The sequence below is a fragment of the Meriones unguiculatus genome (assembly GCF_030254825.1).
Source record: "Meriones unguiculatus strain TT.TT164.6M chromosome X unlocalized genomic scaffold, Bangor_MerUng_6.1 ChrX_unordered_Scaffold_31, whole genome shotgun sequence".
NCBI classification, from domain to species: Eukaryota; Metazoa; Chordata; class Mammalia; order Rodentia; family Muridae; genus Meriones; species Meriones unguiculatus.
The window spans coordinates 3,665,071-3,685,633 of NW_026843707.1; the positions used below are offsets into that span (position 1 = coordinate 3,665,071).

A 20,563-nucleotide genomic window follows, 5' to 3' on the forward strand; every position below is an offset into this window, starting at 1 on the left:
TTTCTTATTGCTTTTGTATATTCTGTTTTTCTCTTAACTGATTTGCATCAGGGTTTATTTTGAATCAGCATTTGGGGTAAAATCTTAACTTCTAAAATTTGACACAAATTTCACCCTATCTACAAGATGTACAGGGATAAAGATAGAGAAGATAGAGCAGAGATTGGGGGAATGTCCAACTAATGCCTGACCCAAACAACGAAGCACCCAATGGGAGTGTGCCAAACCCCTGCTAAGCTTTCAGACAGGAACCTGACAGAGTTGTCCTCTAAGTGATTCTTCCCAGCATCACCTCAAAACAGATGCTCAGACTCACTGCCAGACATTGGGTTATGGGTAGGGGACCTGGAGATGACAGAAGCTCCAAAAGAAAACCAACAGAGCCAACAAACCAGGACATGGAGGGGTTTCTTGAGACTGAAACATCAACCAAGGACCATGCATGGACTGGACCTAGATCCCCCTTCAAAATGTAGCAGATGGAAAGCTTAAGCTTCATGTGGATCCTCAAATAAGGAAAGTGGGGATAGTGTCTGGCACTGACTTACCTGCCAGCTTTTTTTTTTTTAAAAAAAAAAAGCTTTAGAAAAAAAATGAATATAATTTTTTATTTATTACAATTTATTTAGTTTGTATCCCAGCTGTAGCCCCACCTTCATTCCCTCCCAATTCTGTCCTTCCTCTGTCCCTCATCTCCCCCATGTCCCTTCCCCAGTCCACCAATAAGGGAGAACTTCCTCCTCTTCCATCTGACTATCAGGTCTCATCAGGACTGCTTTTTATTGTCTTCCTCTATGGCCTGCTGCCTCTGTCAGGCTGCTGCCCCCTCACGGGGAGGCAATCAAAGAGTCAGCCACTGAGCTCATGTCAGAGACAGCACTTGCTCCCATACTAGGGCACCTTTATAGAGACTGAGCTGCTTCTGGCTACCTCTGTGCAGAGGGTCTATGTTATCTCCATGAATTGTCCCTGGTTGGAGTATCAGTCTAAGAAAGAACCTCTAGGTCCAGATTTTTTTTTTTTTTGTTCTGTTGTTCTTGCGGAGTTCCAGACACTCCCAAGCCTATCTTTTCCCTTCTTTTATAAGATACCCTGTACTCTGCCCAAAGTTTAGCAGTGAGTTTCAGCAACTGTTTTGCTACCCTGCTGGGTATAGACTTTCAGAGGCCCTTTGTGGTAGGCTCTTGTGTTCCTTATTTTCAGCTTCTTCAGATGTCTATCCTATTTGCCTTTCTGAATGAAGATTGATCCAGGATCCTCCTTCTTGCTTACCTTCTTTATGTGAACACAGTTTAGTACGACTATCCTATATTATATATCTAATACCCACTTATAAAATGAGTTTATACCACGTTTGTCTTCCTGCTTCTGGGATAACTCACTCAAGATGATCTTTTCTAGTTCCCACCATTTGCCTGCAAATTTCATGATTTCCTTGTTTTTAATGCTGAGTATTATTCCATTGTGTAAACGTACCATAATTTCTGTATCCATTCTTTAATTGAGAGAGATCTGGGTTGTTTCCAGATTCAAGCTAATAAGATTATAGCTGCTAGGAACATGGTTAAGCAAATGTCCTTGTTGTATACTTGAGCATGTTTTGGATATATATGCCTAGGAGTGGTATAGCTAGATCTTGAGGTAGCACTATTCCTAATTATCTGAGAAAGCACCAGATTGATTTCCAAAGTGGCTGTACAAGTTTACATTCCCACCAGCAATGGAGGAGGGTTCCCCTTTCTCCACATCCATCCAGCATATGCTGTCACTTGAGTTCTTTCATCTTAACCTTTCTGATGTGTGTCAGGTGAAATCTAAGGGTTGTTTTGATTTGCATTTCACTGATGACTAAGTATGTGGAGCATTTATTTCTTTCTTTGCCATTCGATATTCCTTTATATTGAGAATTCCCTGTTTAGCTCTGTACCCCATTTTTAATTGAATTACTTAATTTGTTGCTTTTTAGTTTCTTGATATTAGCCCTGGATATTAGCCCTCTGTCAGACATAGGGTTGGTGAAGATCCTTTCCTTACTTGTAGGATGTCCTTTGGTTCTGACTTCAGTGTTCTTTGCTTTACAGAAACTTTTCAGTTTCCTGAGGTCCCAATTATTGATTGTTGCTCTTAGAGCCTGTGCTGTTGGTGTTCTGTTCAGGAAGTTGTCTTCTGTGCCAATGAGCTCAAGGCTTATCCCCCCTTTTCTTCTAGCATATTAAGTGTGTTTGGGTTTCATGTTGAGGTCTTTGATCAGCTTGGACTTTAGTTTTGTGCAGGATGATAAGTATGGATCTATGCATTTTTCTATATGTAGATATCCAGTTAGACCAGAAAAATTTCTTGAAGATGCTGTCTTATCTCCATTGTATGTTTTTGGCATCTTTGTCAAAGACCAAGTGTCCATAAGTGTGTGGGTTTATTTCTGGATCTTTGATTTGATTCCATTGATCCACCAGCCTGTTTCTATGCCAATACCACACATTTTTAATACTGTTGCTTTATAATACAGCTTGAGTTCAGGGGTGGAGATCCCTCTAGAAGATCTTTTATTGTAGAGGATTGTTTTAGTGATTTTGGGTTCCTTGTTATTCCATATGAAGTTGAGAGTTTTTCTTTCAAGGTCTGTAAAGAATTGTGTTGGTAATTTGATGGGAATTGCATTGAATTTGTAGATTGCTTTTGGTAAGATGGCCATTTTTACTATATTAATCTTGCCATTTTATGAGCATGTGGGATCTTTTCATCTTCTGATATCTTCTATTTCTTCAGAGTCTTGAATTTTTTTTTCATACAAGTCATTGACTAGCTTGGATAGAGTCCTCTTTGACCTTTGTGGCTATTGTGAAGTGTGTTGATTCTTAATTTCTTTCTCAGCCCATTTGTCTTCTGTATACAGGAAGGCTACTGAATTTTTGAGATAATTTTGTATTCCAGCCACTTTGCTGAAGGTTTTTATCAGCTGTAGGTGTTCTCTGGTAGAATTTTTGGGGTTACTTATATCATGTCATATCATATCATCATATATCATATCATATCATATCATATCATCATCTGCTAATAGTGATATGTCTTCCTTTCCAAACTGAATCCTTTTGATCTCCTTTAGTTGTCTTATTGCTCTGGCTAGGACTTCAAGTACTATGTTGAAGAGATATGGAGAGAGTGGGCAGCCTTGCCTTGTCCCTGATTTCAGTGGGACTGATTTAATTTTCTCTCAATTTATTTTGATTTTGCCCTGCCAGCATTTTGATCACTTCCCCTAGCTTGATTGCTTTGAAGACTACAGGGTACTGTGTAATTTGAGGAGCTTGGATGGTTGGGTGGATGGAAAAGGGAACTCCAGTTTTCTGAGGAATAGGGTAGGGGGAAGAGAAAGAGAGAAGGGAGGTTAAGATTGGTAGGCTAGGTGGAATGAGGCTACAACCAGGATGTAAAGTAATAAATAAATAAATTAATTAATTAAAAATAGAAGACTTAATTATTTAAGAACTATTTGCTCAGAGTTATTATTGTTATTATTTTTGGTGTTGGAAGTTGAGCCCAAGGAGTCATATATGTTAACTAAATGGTGTACCTCTGAGCTATAGCAGTAGACTACTCAATACTACCTGATTCTTTATTTTCTATAAATATAACTTTATTAAAATACAATTTGCTTATGCTAAAATATGAACATTTAATAGTATTTTTAAGTTATTCAAATTATGTGAGAAGCACAACCACACACAGTAGGTCCAGGACAAATCCACTAATAATTAGGACAAGTACACTGCTAAACCCAGGATAGGCATCTTTTACTTTGAAAATAAATATCTTCTTAATTTTCTTTTTGCTAAGATAAAATTTCCATAATATAAATTTAGGAATTTTATTATTTTTAAGTAATTTTTCTTTTGACATTTGTTTCACTGTGTAGGTGAGCCTAGCTTCAAATTTACAAGCATTTTTTCTCAATAGCTCAAGGGTAGGGATTGTATATACGTTCCATGTTGCCAGGTAAAATAACAGTTTTAAGTTAACAGTTTAATAAAATTTAAACTGTCAGTGTATTTACAATGATACATATTCACTACCTCTATATACTTCCAAAATGTCTCCCTTATTCCAAAATGAAACTGTGTACCTCTAAAGCAGCTGCTATCTTTCCTTGACAACCACCATCACACAAATTTTAATCCAAATTCTGATTCAAAATAGACCCTGACACAAATCAGTTAAGAAAATAACAAAATATACAAAGGTAATAAGAAATATAAATGAGAGGGTGAAGAGCATACACTAGGTAAAAAGAAATATTGCTAGCCAAATGACTCTGCAGATATTCTGAGTGTAATGAAACTTCACATTTGAATTATCCCTGTGGGTTTGTTTATTCTAGATACTTTATACACATGGACTATGTATTATTTTGCAATTTATTTCAATTAGTAAAGTATTTTCAAGGTTTTCAACATTGTAGATGTATTATTGTTTCTATGTGTACGGCTATGTTTCTACCCACCTTTTTTTCTAATTATTACCTATTTACACAGTAAAGAAAATAATTTTTTGTTTTTTGTATTTTTGTTTTTCAAGAAAGGGTTTCTCTGTACATCCTTAGTTGTCCTGGGACTCAATCTGTAGCCCAGGCTGGTCTTCAACTTACAGAGACCCACTGCCTCCTGAGCTCTGGGATTAAAGGCATGCTCCACTGAGCAGCTGCAAAACTTTGGGCAAAAAGCATGGAATTTTATGAAAGAATGGGGAGATAGAAAGACCTTGAGGGGACAGGAGCTCCAAAAGGAGACAAACAGAGCCAAAAACAAACAAACAAACAAACAAACAAACAAACAAAACAAAAAATGATCCCAGGGGCCCTGCAGATAATGATATCCCGACCAAGGACCATGCATAGAGAGGACCTAAAACCCTTGCTGAGATGTAGCCCATAGACACAGTCTCCAAGGGGGTTTCCTAGTAAGGGGAGCAAGGCATGTCTCTGGCATGAGCTCAGTGGCTGGCTCTCTGATCACCTCTCCCTTGGGGGAGTGAACTTGCCATGCCACAGAGGAAGACAATGAAAACAGACCTGATGAGATCTGATAGGTTAGGGTCAGATAGAGTGGGAGGAGGTCCTTCCTTATCAGTGGATTAGGGGAGGGACATAGGGGGAGAAGAGGGAGGGAGAGAGGGATTGAGAGAAGATGATGGAAGGGGCCACAACTGCCAGGATACAAAGTGAATAAATTGTAATAAAATTATAATTTATAAAATATTAAAAAGTAAAGAAAATGGTTAATATATTATTGTTAATTTAAAATCCCCAATCATATAATTTTATATCACTCCTTGATAAAATAAATGTATTTGGTTTTATTTATATATTTTTGGCTTGGCATGTTTAAATGTATTTGAGTCTGTATGAACATCAGTGGTTGTTAGTAAGAGAGAATTCTCTGCCTACTTTAACAAAACAGAAAAGTAGGCCTGTTCTACTTGTCCTCTTTTTAGAAATGTTCCTGACTACCATGCGATTTGAAGTGACTGAATAATGTAACTTATTAAAATATAGATCATTTTCTCAAGGTTTTTGTAACGAACTGAATTGATATATGCTGGGTACCCATGACTTGAGAACCATTTCTCAATACCTGTCCTTTTTGCAGTATGCTATGAATACTAAATAATGAATCTAGGTTTTAAGAAGGAACGTTTGACAGGCAGCATGAAGTTGCAGTACATTCTTTGGCAAGAATATAGTATGTACTGTTTATAGCAGACAAAGAAAAGCTCCGTTTTTTCACATTTATCTATCTATCTATCTATCTATCTATCTATCTGTCTGTCTGTCTGTCTGTCTGTCTGTCTGTCTGTCTATCTATCTATCTATCTGGCTGCAATGTCCTCCTTTGTGTCCTGGTAAGGATGCCAACCCTTAGAGGGAGGTGATCAAAGAGCCAGCCACTGAATTCATGTCAGAGACAATTCCTGTTCCCATTACTAGGTAACCCACTTAGCCACTGAACTGCCATGGGCTGTATCTATGCAAGGGTCCTAGGTTATCTCCATGAAAGGTCCTTGGTTGGAGTAGCAGTCTCAGAAAAGACCCCTTTGCCCAGATATTTTGATTCTGTTGCTCTCTTTGTGGAGCTCCTGTCCCCTCCATGTCTTTTATTTCCCCCTTCTTTCATAAGATTCCCTGTACTCTGCTCAAAGTTTGGCAATGAGTCTCAGTATCTGTTTTGATACCCTGCTGGGTAGAGTCTTTCAGAGGCCCTCTGTGGAAGGCTTTTGTCCTGTTTCCTGTTTTCTCCCTCTTACAATGTCCCTCCCATTTGCCTTTCTGAGTGAGGATTGATCATATCACCCAGGACCCTCCTTCTTCTTTAAGCTTCTTTAGAAGTATAGATTTTAGTATGTTTATCCTATATTTTATGTCTAATCCTCACTTTTAAGTGAGTATATTCCATGTGTGTCTTTTCTCTTCTGGGATGATATTTTTCTAGTTCCCACCATTTGTCTGCAAATTTCATGATTTCCTTGTTTTTAATTGTTGAGTAGTATTCCATTTTCTCTTTAACCACTTTGTCTGACATTGAACTTAATGGAGTGATCCCTTGGTTTTATTATCTTTTATTTCTTATTGTTCATTTCTTAGTCTTTTTAAAAATCAGATATCTTGAGGATTTAGCCTCCAATTTCATTTTAATTTTATATCTTGCCAGTGACATTTTTATCTTCCAGGAATACATCCCTGTTCTCTGACTCTTACTTTTATTAAAATAGTTTTTTTGCTTCACGAATTCAATATTTTCTCTTACATTAATCATAGAGTTTTAGTTACCCTATGTCCCTTTCTTCCTCTATGTTTTGTTTTAGTTTAATTCCCCAAGTAACTGATGATTTTTTTTTAATTTCCTATTCGTATTCAAGATTTCTCATTCACTAAAAGGTATTTATTGGGCTACAGAAGAGGTGGATTTTATTCTGTGTGAAGAGTGCAGAGTTCCAAATAAAAGTACCAGTAGAGTGTGTATTTTATATCCCCTTCATTTTCTATGGAGAAAAAAAATAAAGATCTATTCCACTGTTTGGAGGTTTTCTGTTACTATTCCTACAGGGAAGAAGGAACTTGGGGTTGTGACTGATCATTCTACATGTATGTGCTTTCACATTATTCTCATTTTGAAGGTTTAAACTGTTTTGTCTAACTATCTCTTCCTAATTTCCCCAGATCTTGAGATTTTCTAGTATAATTTTCTTAGACTAGTACCCTGACTTGAGTAGGGGAGACATCAGTTGAATCCACAGAATGAATTAAGAATTCTTGGGGGATATTTTGAGTTGTATTTGGACTAATATCTTTAATTTTGTCTTTTATACAATCTGTATTTTTTATAATATTTGCTGAAACTCATTTAAAAAACTTCCTAGTACTTGGTCTTCAATTTTCCACGCTATGCTAACTAAATCATTCTCTGAAAAGTCCCCAAATTTGTCACTTCCCAACTCTTACTGTTTCATCCACAGTCTTTTTTCTTATATGAAAAAAAAACCCTCCTTCTTTCATGTTAATGATGTTTCAAGACCCACTATTTAAACAAGCAATTCCTATAAGCAATCTATGGAAACAAAAATTAACTAATAATAAATTTGCCTTTTAACAAAGGGTAGAGCAGAAGATTTGTGGTCATAAAAATTCAGTCAATAGAGAATTGCAAATAATGTTTTATATATACATTAGAATTTTTATAGCCTTGAATTTCCCAGGTGTCATCTACGAACATTTATTTTGTTACTGTTACTCACTTCAAAATAGTTTGGAGTTATTTCTAACTTTAAGTTATATGAAACGCAAGCAAAACTCTAGTAACATTTTAGATCCAAAAGCAAAAGAATACTGATAACATCATGCTTTCCATGTTAATGTTTTAACAGTCTGTACCCACTGGCAATTGTACCATGTATACTCATTTCCAAAGTAAGATCTGTGTTATTCCAACTTCCACATCCTAGATCTTTCCAGAGTGAAAATGCACACACAAGTTGCCACCTGGTTTATTGTTTTTGTTTTTTGTTTGTTTGTTTTATTTTAACCAAGAGTTACATTGTTAGGTATATGAGACGGGAGAAGACTTAAGTGAGTTAAATTAATAGATCTTCTAGGCTGGAGATAGCTAAGTTGCAGAGCTCTTAGTCAGCATGCACAAGGACCTAGATTCTATCCATGGTACCAGACCCCCCCCCCAAAAAAAAAAGAATCTTTTGATGAAATATTTATTTTTCTGATTCACACTCTTTTGAATTCTGCATTTATAAACCTCCTTTAGATATTTAGTAAGATATCTCAATAAATGTATTATAAACCTGTTATTATAAAGGACCACATACAAATGAAAAACACTAGTATTTCTAGTGCAACATCAAAAGTAATAGATAAAAGACAATTTAATGCATTTTGGCTCTGAGACAAGAGATACAGAAACAATTCTTACAACAGCCAGGATTCATTATTACTAGTAATGTTAATAGAAATGAGTTTTTTAATTAAAAAGGCTTCATATATACTAGGTGCTGTGGTGTTTCAGCCTCAGTTTAGAACAGTATCCTGGGGAGGGTGAGAGTCTGAAGATGACAACATAACTTGAAAATTCTGCGAAGGATGCTCAGAAACTGCATATTTTAAATTTCTGGTGGTTAAAAATTCTAATAGAGAAGTGTAGAAATTTAAATACATACCAGAATCTAAAATCTAGAGTCAGTCTGCACATATTTTAATGTTCTGCAAAGGTGTTTTTATTCATCCATGATAGTCCAGTAATTGAGGTCTATAAATAGAAAGCTATACCTATTCTAGAAATACTAAAGTATGTCAATTATCTGAGAAGTAACCAGCTATACTTTTTCCCCTTTTTACTTACAAAGTAGCATGTTCAGTTGTGACCCCTTATTTATTTTCTCTTCTTAGTTGTTGCAAAAATTTTAAACTCTAGTTTGCCATATCAAAAATAATACTAACTTCAGCTCCTTTTCATTAATGAAACCATGATTTCATTAAGAAAAGGTGTATTTATCCTAATCCTTTGCAAATAATACCTCTTCTGTGTAAATGGCTTCTTAAAATGAGGTGTAGAATATTTTGTGGCTCCAAATCAATTTCAAAATATATACTAAACATCACAATAAATGATATGTGGGTTAGTGAATGTAGTGGGGGTAGTAGGTTTGGCCCCTAGTACCATCAACAAAATAAGTAAAAAGTAAAAGTGAAGCCACATGATAATAATCTAAAGTTGTAGAGTTTACACATTAGCATATAAGATTTCTGAGGACAAATAAAATGTTGAATGTTTTATTAACAGTGCTCCAATAACTTCTTGACGATAACAAGATGGATTTAGTCAATGACATACATAATTTTAAAGTCTGTTCTATTCATTTTTGCTATTTTTATCTTTTGCTTTGACTAACAAAAGTCATTATAGAAAGTTTCTGAGACATATTAATTTTTTTCTGACATAAAATTTGTCCTACAGAAATAATTTGTGTGCTGAATTATTTTACTGTGATTGAATACAGCAGACATTATTTGTGAACTACTGAAGTAGTTGAGAAAAAACCTTACGACTTGAAATTCATCAAGTGTAACTCAGCAATTTAATTGTAATATTAATAAAGTAAGGATGGTAATTGTCACAGCAGGTATTAAATAACACCGGCACAACTGCTGAGTTTATTCTTAGACCCCAGATCTGAAATCTTTACTCACTGTGTTGCTTCCTTTATGAACTAATTATGAGTAGATACCTCCGTTTTCCTGTGACATTGTGGTATACAACATGGAACACCAAAATCAAGATAAAAATATCTGTGTTGTATCAAAATATGTGCAAATATTATGAGGTTGTTCCAATTTCAAGCACATACTTTTAAATTTTAGTTATAAGTGTATAACTGGTTGTGTGTCTGTGCGTATTTTATAATTATAGTCCCATTGTAATATACCAAGAAATAATCAGCAGCTTTCAATTAAATTTACATATTTGTATGCTTTATAGTGTATTTTGGCACAAATTTATTTACTAGAATATTTTAAGGATTTTTAAGGTCAGAAATACATGTAAGAAATATAAGTGCCTCTACGTAGTCTTTCAGATTGATCTAATTAGCTATTGAGTACAAAAGAAGGATAGTAATTTCTTTAAACATAGATTTATATTCTTTCCTTAAATAAAATTTCAAAAGTTGCATTTCTTTAAGACACAAAGCATCCTGAAGGAAAGAATCTGAAATTTTATCGTATCTGATGTATGTATGCTCAGTTAGTCCTTAGGAACAATGTATAGAAACTTAATTCTGTTTCTATGTTTCTAATGTTAAGTTCTGACTAGGGTTTGCCTTAACCTCAGGTAGATTAGCTGTCAAAAACATCAGTTTCTTTTTGTTTGTTTGTTTGTTTGTTTGTTTTTAAAGCAGAAATTAGTTAACAATATAACCACAGTCTAGAGGTCCACTAGAATATCCTATTGTAAATAAGTAAATGTGAAAAAAGAGTAATGTATATTTTCAGAGAAAATTATAGCAATATTTATATTACATAAAATACTTAGTATTGCTCATCAATGTTCATATACTTAGTAGCTACTGTAGCTATTCAGCAAACATAAGCAAGCACTTGGTTCCTAAATATTTTAAATGGTTAGTCATTATTATATTTCATGACATATAATTCAATCACATTAATTCCAACAGTGTAATATACTATTAATATAAGTAATTCAGTAGTTCATTGTGATTTTACTTTAATTAATATTAGTTTACTGTCAAGTATTACTTGCCTTTTGATTGCATGCCCTTAATGACTTTGCCTTTTTCAGTGAGTGCCAGATCATTATTAATTTATTTTGAATTCATTATAACAACATCAATCAGGGAAAGCTCATTTGCTATTAATGTGAATATAACAGGTAATTCTATTCTAATCTAGTAGTGATTAATGTTCACTTTGTAAGTAATTACAATATCACATTTCAAAGTGTTATAATTGGACAATACTGATTTTGCATGGTCTTGTATGGAGCCATAATAATTCATTTGTCTAAATATTTCCAAAGAGAAAGAGACAAAGAGTTCCTGCATGGCTTGGAAGAGAATAATGGTTAAAGAAGGGGCTTACAAAAGTTTTTCTTATTTTTGATCAATCAAATATGTTTTACATCTGCCCCAAACAGCACCCTTCCATTGTAAAACAAAGCAAAATTTAAATTAACTTAGAATAGCATTGCTTTAATTTCAAGATACCAATGAGTAATGACTATCTCAACTACATGGCTTTCTGATCTTATATGATGGATTAAGTTTAATGTAAGAGAATTACAACTTATATTTTAAAAGGTCCCCCATGATGTAATTTGCAAATTAATAAACTCAAAAGCAACTGCCTAATTTTGAGCCCCAATTACTTTTGTATTGAAATGAATGATGTTGATAAAAACACAAGTTGATTATATAATAATACTAGAGCTATTCCTATTTTAGGTAACCTATACCAACTTCCATTAGCATCAATAACCGAAGAGATTCTCACTTGGATTGACACTTAATATATTATGTTTGATTCAATTAGCACAGGTCATTGAGTTAAAAAATCTCAGAAATATTAAATCTACTGTAGAACACTCTAACTACAGACATGTAGACACTGGAGATTTGTAGGCTATATGGGGTGGAAAATATCTGTGAACCTCAAACAACCTTGAAGTACTGGCAAGAAAGGTTTCATTAATCTTATTTCACAGACACAGAGATTGATGCTGAGAGAAATTAAGTGGTCTACCCTAAATCCTACTACAGAGCTTTTATTGGAACCCAGGGCCTCTAACTTTTGGTTTTACAGTTGTTCTACTACAGTCTAGTGCCATCTTACTTCCCCTTACTTGTAACAGCTACAACAGAACATATGTAAGAGAAATTGCAAAGGGTTTAATAATATCCACATAATGAAACCTACCAAAGCATTAGATAATGTAGACAAGGAAGAGAAGTCAGCAGTGCTGTGGTTTTTTTTGAACAGTTGGGTTCTACATGTTTATTCCTAACACACAGAGTGCCAAGTCCATAAGGCACAGAATTTTAGTTAGAAATCCCAATGGATGAGAAGCCAGATTTGAGATGCGTTACCAGAACTACTATAACAAATAAGAAACCAAGATAATCTTGGTCCAGAGATGAGGAATATCAGCCCATATCACTGTCACTGGATGATGGTAATGGGAAGAGAGAAAAACAGTGTAATATGTAATCTTGCACAATTTATTTAATTATTTTCACTAATTTATTTATATAATTAATTAATTTAATTTCACTTAAATTAGTAATTATTGACACCATGTATCATTCTATAAATTATGAGTAGAACAATTACAAAGAAAAAATATAGTCTTCAAGAAACTCATAGCTGATTAAGGCTCAAAACATGAATTTCCAGGGCACATACTTTAAGTTATGTATATATTAGATGGCTTGATTTTTAATTCTGGACAGATAAATAATGACTGAGGTAACTTCTGACCTCTTCTGCATGAGCCACCTTATTTGTTCTTTGTACCAAAAAGATTGAGGAGGACAGTCAAGATATTTGTAGTTTTTTCCAGAAAGGAATAATTGTGTATCTTGCCTAAAGAGGAGGAATCAGAAGACATTATCAACAAGAAGTATGGCAAATACATCTTTTTTGCATTTTAAATTAATTATTATTATTAAATACAATTTACTCACTTTGTATCCTGGCTGTTGCCCCCTCCCTTTTATCCTCCCAAATCCACCCTCTTTCCCTCTTCTCCCCCTATACCTCTCCTCTAGTCCACTGTTAGGGGAGGCCTTCCTCCCATTCTCTCTGACCCTAGTCTATCAGGTCCCATTAAGGACTGGCTGCATTATCTTCCTCTGTGACCTGGCAAGGCTACAACCCCCACCCCCAGATGGAGGTGTTCAGAGAGTCTGCCACTGAGTTCATGCCATAGGAAACCCCTGCCACCCCTTTCTAGGGAACCCCCTCGAAGACTGAAACTATGGGCTATTTCTGAAAAGGTGTTTTAGGTTCTCTCCAAGCATGGTCCTTGGTTGGAGTATCAGTCTCTGCAGGAGTCCCTGGGACTTTTTTTTTCTCTGTTGACTCCTTTTGGAGCTCCTGTCCCCTCTAGGTCTTTCTGTCTCTGTCTCTACCTTCTTTTACAATTCCATGTATTCTGTCCAAAGTTTGGCTATGCATCTCAGCCTCTGCTTCGATACCTTGATCAGTGGACTCTTTCAGAGGCTGTTTGTGGTAGGCTCCTGTTCTGTTCTCTGTCTTCTCTTGTTTTGGATGTCTATCAAGTTTGCCCTTCTGAATGATAATTGAACATCTTCTGCAGGGTCTTCCTTGTTGTTTACCTTCTTTAAGAGTATATATTTCAGTATGTTTATCCTAAATTATATGTCTAATAACCACTTATGAGTGAGTATATACTATGTGTGTCTTCTGTTTCTGGATTACCTCACTCAAGATGATATTTTCTAGTTCCCACCACAGATACAGAAATTGTAATACATTTACACAATGGAATACTACTAACCTATTGAAAACAAGGAAATCATGAAAATTGCAGATAAATACAGCTTAAACCAGAAGACAGGTGGCAATTCTGGTGCGCATGTCAGCCATGGAAAAGTACAATCCAACAATAAGACACATAAAGAAAGAAATTTTTTCACTGCTTGGTACAAATGCTGTGCTGATGCTGGAGTCACACTGAACTGTTCAACTTCCTCCTGGACCTTTGTGTACCCAATATTCTACAAATAACTTCCCTGAGGAGAGTCTCATCTTTACACAATCTTTTCTTTCTTATCTTCATATGTATGTTTCCTCAAATTCATTTTGCTTAATACTAATGTCATGGAGTTGCTCTGTGATGTAACACAGAAAAACATCTTATTAATGTTCAATTATTTTTAAGTGTATTGGGAGAGAGAAAACTAAAATACTAAACTAAAATGTTGTAACAATTATTAGGATGAGGTTGAAAAGGAAAAGAAAAGATGAGCTGATTTGAAGGAAAACATCCATTAAATATTAGGCTAAGGAATGGTGAAAAGATAAAACAATTGAGGGCATCTAGGATTCCCTTTTCATCTATAACAAATTTCCACAGATTCACTGGTGTAAAATAAGTCAGTCTGATAATCTAAACTTTTGGTTGTCAGGAATTAACCATGAGTTTCAATGACTGAAATTAAAATGTTGGTGGGACTCTGTACCTTCATGCAAAGTTTCAGGGGAACTTTGGGCTTGCCTTCTCTAGCTACTTCAATCATCCCCATTGTTCAGTTAATGGCAACTTTTTTCATCCTCAAAGAATAGCATAGCATCTTCATATTTTATTTATATCTGACTCCTATTCCCTTGTTTCTATTTTTCACTTTTATGGATCTATGATAGTATGTTCATACAGACCCATTTTGATAATGCAAAGTAATCTTTCCATTTCAGAGATACCCAATTAATTCCATCTGATATCTTAATCCTGAAATATCACAAAGCATCACACAGACACAGGTACTGTGTATTAACATCTTTGTGGGGGTCATTATTCTAGCTATCTCAGGTAGAAATAAAGTTTATGTTAGGTCATAAGATGCTAGTAGGCTTTATAGAACAAAGGGCTTAAAATGTGTTTAAGTTTCCAGGTCCAGTCTTTCATGTATGTCTGTACATGCTTGAACAGCTGTGCCAGTGGGATATGTAAGGCAAGAGCAGAAAAGCAGTGTAAACATATGTAATCTAGATAAATGAGCCCTTAGCCAATCATGCTCTACAGAGCCATGATCTACATAGCAGTAAGAGATGAACTTCCCCAAAGCAGATCCACATTCCAGAAACTTGTAGTATTAATATTTTAAAATACTACATTTTGGAGTAGGCCATCAATTACCTTTGGGGTTGATCTGTTATACAGTGTTGCAAAAGCATGGGGCATTTAAAAATACATACTCAATATTGATACTAAATGATATTTTCCAGATAAAGAATTACAAAAAGAAAACCTATGATATACTATCCCAGAAAATTGAAAATGAAGGGACAGTTTAGTAGCAACCACAACCTCTCTCCAAACATCTGTCCATCCATCACTCTCTTTCTCCTGCTCTACCTGTGTACCTACATATATTCATCTTAATTTTAATGTTTCCCTCTCTTTGGAATAAAGGGCAAGTTTCTTTAAGAAAGAGGGTTGACAAGCTATCAATTTTTTCTGCTACACCTTACTTTTATCTTAAGATTTTTCCTTTCTCTATTGACTAAGTTTTCTCCAAAGATCATCTAGGTTTGAAAGCTCTCCCATATATTATTCAATGTTATGCTTTATGCATTGTAAAGCCTTAAGAATATTGCTGAGTGAGGAACCATAATGTGAACTGAGTCTTTCCCAATAGTGTATTCCTAATTCTGGAACTGAACAATCTGGTCATTTCAGTGTACGAAAAGCTGCATGAACACTGAAAAGATTATATCCAGAAAATATTGCCTTATCCATTATTTTAGCAATATCATTGCTGTCATAAAGTCATGCTGTGCTGTATCTTTGTAGAGAGCCGGCCTTGCTAATTTAAAATGGCATGCTGATTGACTTGGGAAGGTGATAGCTACAAAGTTGATTCATTTATATATTAACTCTCACCTGCCTGTATGAAAACTTTCCATGAAATGGTAACAGATTAATCAATAAGGTTTTATACAAAGTTAATATAAAAAGAAATAGAAGATTTGGATTTTAAAACTCTCAGACCTACTTAGTATGCCATACAGTAGCTTAGCACACAGTGCATTAAAAACAAATATTTGTCAAAGTTAAATGTTTTAAAGGCCAGGGCAACATTCTTGATAATACATTCTACTAGAATTGAAAACAAACACATACACTTTTTAAATTGGTAAATTTTGACCATTTAATTATAATAACTCTTCCTAATAGACTACATCTAACTAGGTGCAATGAGTTTTAATAAAACAAGTTTTATGTTCACTGGTATTATTTTAATGGCTATTTCAGTGGTCTGAATTACAAAGTAAAACACTTTATATTGTTTTAATAAGAACAACTTTGTTTTTCTCACTCATATTATTATATTAACTGCCCATATTACTATTTTGAAACATAACTTACTATTTGAGGATGAAATTGTTAGAATATTAAATAATAAAGTAAATGATATGGGAGTATTAATGAGTAAGTTATAAAATGGGTAAATTTTCATAGCTGTATTGTTATAAAACATTGTGACCAAAAGCAACATGGGGAGGAAAACTTTTATTTTAGCTTCCAGTACCACATCATAATATATCACTCATGGAAGTCAGGGCATGAATACAAAGTAGGCAGGAACCTGAAAGCAGGAGCTGATACAGGGACCATGGAGAGCTGTTGTTTACTGGCTTGCTCATTATGGCTTGATCAGCCTGATTTTTTATAGAACTCTTCTAAGCCCAGGGGTGGCACCTTCCACAGTAAGGTGTCCAACACGTCAATCACTAGTGAAGAAAATGACCTACAGCCAATTTTATGGAGGCATTTTCTCAATTGGAGTTTCCTCCTCTCAGATGACTCTAGCGTGACATAAAACTAGCCAGTAAACTGGAAAAAAACATGGTGGGTACAAAGCTATTTGCTGTAAAGTTGCAATGTATTCTTTTACTGAGATTAAAACTATTAATAATAAATAGTAAAAAAAGTGTCATTTATACTTTGGTATCATTACGGCTATTTAAATGTAATTACTTATAGGAACCTGCCACAGAGGGCCTCTGAAAGGCTCTGCCCTGCAGACTATCAAAACAGATGTTGAGACTTATGGCCAAACTTAGGGTAGAATGCAGGGAATCTTATGAAAGAAGTGGGAAGTAGTAAGATCTGGAGGGGACAGGAGCTCCACAAGAAGAACAACAGAACCAAAAAATTTGAACACAGGGGTCTTTCGTGAGACTCATACTCCAACCAAGGACCATTCATGGAGATAACCTAGAACCCCTGCACAGATGTAGCCCATGGCAGTTCAGTGTCCAAGTGGGTTCCATAGTAATGAGAAGAGGGACTGCCTCTGACATAATCTGATTGGCCTGCTCTTTGATCACCTCCCCCTGATGGGGGAGTAGCCTTACCAGGCCACAGAGGAAGACAATGCAACCATTCCTGATAAGACCTGACAGACTAGGATCGGAAGGAAGGAAAAGAAACCCTCCCCTACCAGTGGACTTGGGGAGGGGCATGCATGGAGAAGGGGAAGGAAGTCAGGGGTTGGGAGGGGAGGAAGGAGGGAACTACAGGGGGGATAAAAAGTAAATAAAGTGTAATTTAAATAAAATTAAGTTAAATTTTAAAAAAGAAAAAAATTAGTAATTACAAACACCGGGTTAAACTTTATTTGAAATAGATTGTAGCATTTTAAATGATTTATTAAAAGATTTATAGTAGACCAGAATGTTTTCTTGAATATTGATATTATTTTGAAGAATAAGGCAAATTTTTCAGACTATAAGGGGACAAGTTAGGTAGAAGGTCTTCTCTGTGTAGAGACATAACTTAGTACAGTATGGGTGTCTTTGCAATTTATACTACACTTTCCTTCATGAACAATGGAACAAAAAGTTGTTGTCTATTCATGAGACTCAATCAGCATGGAAGTGCTTCCCTGTTTGTAATCTTTGTAAACCTTCAAGGAAAGAAATTGGCCAGGCCCCTGCCAGAGGAGCTCCAGCAGGAGGCATCTCCCCTCAGACCTCTTTAACTGTCAGAACAGCATTTCCAGTCCCTGTAACTGTCACAAAGGACATCACCAGCACCAGCCTGTCAATAGGACCCTTTGAGATTATGCCAATTTTAGGTAAGAAATGAACTTTATAACACAATGGCATAATATTGCCTTTGAGTTATCTCAATAATAGTTTACATTTGGTACCATAGTAATTGAGCAAACAGAACCTGGTACCAGGGACATTCCTTTCTTTTATTTCTTATAATATTTTCTCATAATTTAATGAGAAACATTTCAAAAGTGACATTTTAATCTTTTCATCTTAAATTAATTTATAATGCTACAAGCTATAATAAAATGAAACCAACCATTAGCAGAAAGCAAAAGTTAATAAAGACAGATAGTCTCAGAGTTTCAAGGATAAAAAAAAAAAACAAATCACAAAAGTATTTTCTTTCTTGCTTAGTTCAATTTGTCAGTTTGTTCTCAATTATTCTGGACTTACAACTAACATAACACAATATGGATAAAATGAAAAATATGTAATACTGAAAGAAATTACACATAGTTAAAATTCCTAGGAAATAACAAAACAATAAATAGGGCATATTTTAATAAGCAACTCTATGGCTTATGTACATAAGTCTATGAGGTAATATAACTTTTACTTTTATTATTGGAATGAAATATTCTGCTTAGCATATTATTGACATTCATATTTGATAGAGGCTACTACATTTTATCTTAAGAAAATTTCATCCAGATGCTGAAAACTGAATAACATTTGAAAATATTCAGACTATGAATTATTTTTCAAGGCACTTAACCCATCAGAACTTCACTTTCTTCATCATAATAGATAGACTGTAACAGAATCATAGAAATAGTCATGTTTCTCAGAGTGAATGTTCTGGGAGGACCTCTGTGAATCCTGAGCATACCGAGAAGCTATGCGCAGCTAAATGCCACAATATCAATCTGTACAGTAAAGTATAGTCCATATATCATGTTATAAATAGAACCAAATATATGACATCTCTTGGTCTCTTTCTCTCTGTCTCTGTTTGTCTGTCATCTCTCTCTCTCTCTCCCTTTCTCTCTCTCTCTCTCTCTCAAGACAAGGTCTCTCCACATAGCTCTAGTTGTGCTGCTATGTACTATATAGATCAGCCTGGACTTGAACTCACAGAGATCATCCTGCCCCTATCCACTGAGTGTTGTGTGTGTGTGCAGCCATTCCTGGTGAGGATTCTTAGTTTGTCTGCCTTTTGATTTTCCTAACTCAAACTGTGCAGAATAAAGGGTGAGAGAAAAGAGACTAATTTTGGGTAAAATTAATGCAATTTATTTAATGGAAAAGGAATTGGAAATAGGACTTGAAGGAAAGAAGAATATGTAAAGATGAAGGTGAGATAAATAAGGACTATATTATAAGAACATCCTTACAAGTGACACTAATTACATCTCATAGCATCATTTTATTGTATAACTGATACTGTCATGAAAGCTGATTTACGTATATGTATATATATGAAGGATGTGGGCCTTGTATAAGATATGCTATACTATGTTCTTGGGTGTTTTGTTCCTATTATGTTGAAATACTATTGTTCATTTTTTAATGTTTTTCCTAGTGATCAAAAAAGACTAATAAGTGAGGAAATGAAATTGTCTGCAGAGAAACAGGTCAGTATTTGCATAATGACAGGCAATTAAGTATAAAAAAGTTTTTGTTACATAAAATGAATTGAAATGAATGTAGTACAATAAGCTACTCAAATGTGTATGTGTACCTCTTTAGATTAAACTCCTATGGAAAAACAACTCAGTAGATTTCAGGTGTTTCCTTTGAACAGCACAATACCTTCCTGAATGGCAATCACACAATAACTTAGTTGAACAGGAAATAAAGTTAACAAAATGATTAATGATCTCAATTAACAACTCCAGAATAAAAGAAAATAATACAGCTGAATAAGGAAAAGGTCATGTGCCAGGGACATTGCACAGCACTGGTATTAAGCAAAGTGCTTCACAGAAGCTAAAACATCTTCATCAGAAGTAATAGGTTACATGGCAAGAAATGTACCTAAGAATTATCTACCAGTGGTTGAAATCTAAGACAACTCCTATTAATGAGAGACAAATAAATCATTATAAAAATAAAAATTAAGTGTCAATACTGCATTTTTTCTTTTTTTGGTAATGAACACTTATGAAGTTTAACATGAAGGGATGGTAAAACTAAATTTCATTGAGAGAAAAAAAAACTTGATTTTGTTGCTACCCTTCATGTAGGCTTTCAATATGTTAACAAAATTAAAATTAAGTGCTACTTCTGCAGCACATAGAGTAAAATTGTAACGATACAGAGAAGATTAGCAAGGCCATGTGCAAAGTTGACACAAAAATCCATGAAGTGTTTTATGTTTTTTAATCCATATTTATTACCCTATAAAAAATAAACTCCAAGTGAATCAAACAAACCAATAAAAAACCAGATAAAATAAACCTCTTAGAAGAAAAAGTGGTGAAGAGCCTTGAACTCATTGGCACAGGAGACAACTTCCTGAACAGAACACCAATAGCACAGGCTCTAAGAGCAACAATCAATAAGTAGGACCTCATAAAACTGAAAAGCTTCTGTATAGCAGAGGAGACTGTCAACAGAACAAAACGGCTGCCTACAGATTGGGAAAGGATAGTCACCAACCCTATATCTGACTGTGGGCTAATATCACAATATATAAAGAACTCAAGATGTTAAACACCAAAAAACCAAGTAATCCAATAAAAA

General features: G+C 34.8%; 1 protein-coding gene and 1 non-coding gene across 8 annotated transcripts in view; one reads left to right on the forward strand and one right to left on the reverse strand.

Moving 5' to 3' along the window:
* The window catches only part of Dmd (dystrophin), a 2,365,055-nt gene that overhangs the window by 643,396 nt on the left and 1,701,096 nt on the right, over nucleotides 1–20,563 (reverse strand). The gene's annotated exons all lie outside the window — the stretch shown is intronic.
* Nucleotides 20,096–20,200, forward strand: LOC132651555 (U6 spliceosomal RNA). Its single transcript, XR_009589164.1, has one exon. It is a non-coding gene; the product is annotated as a U6 spliceosomal RNA (small nuclear RNA).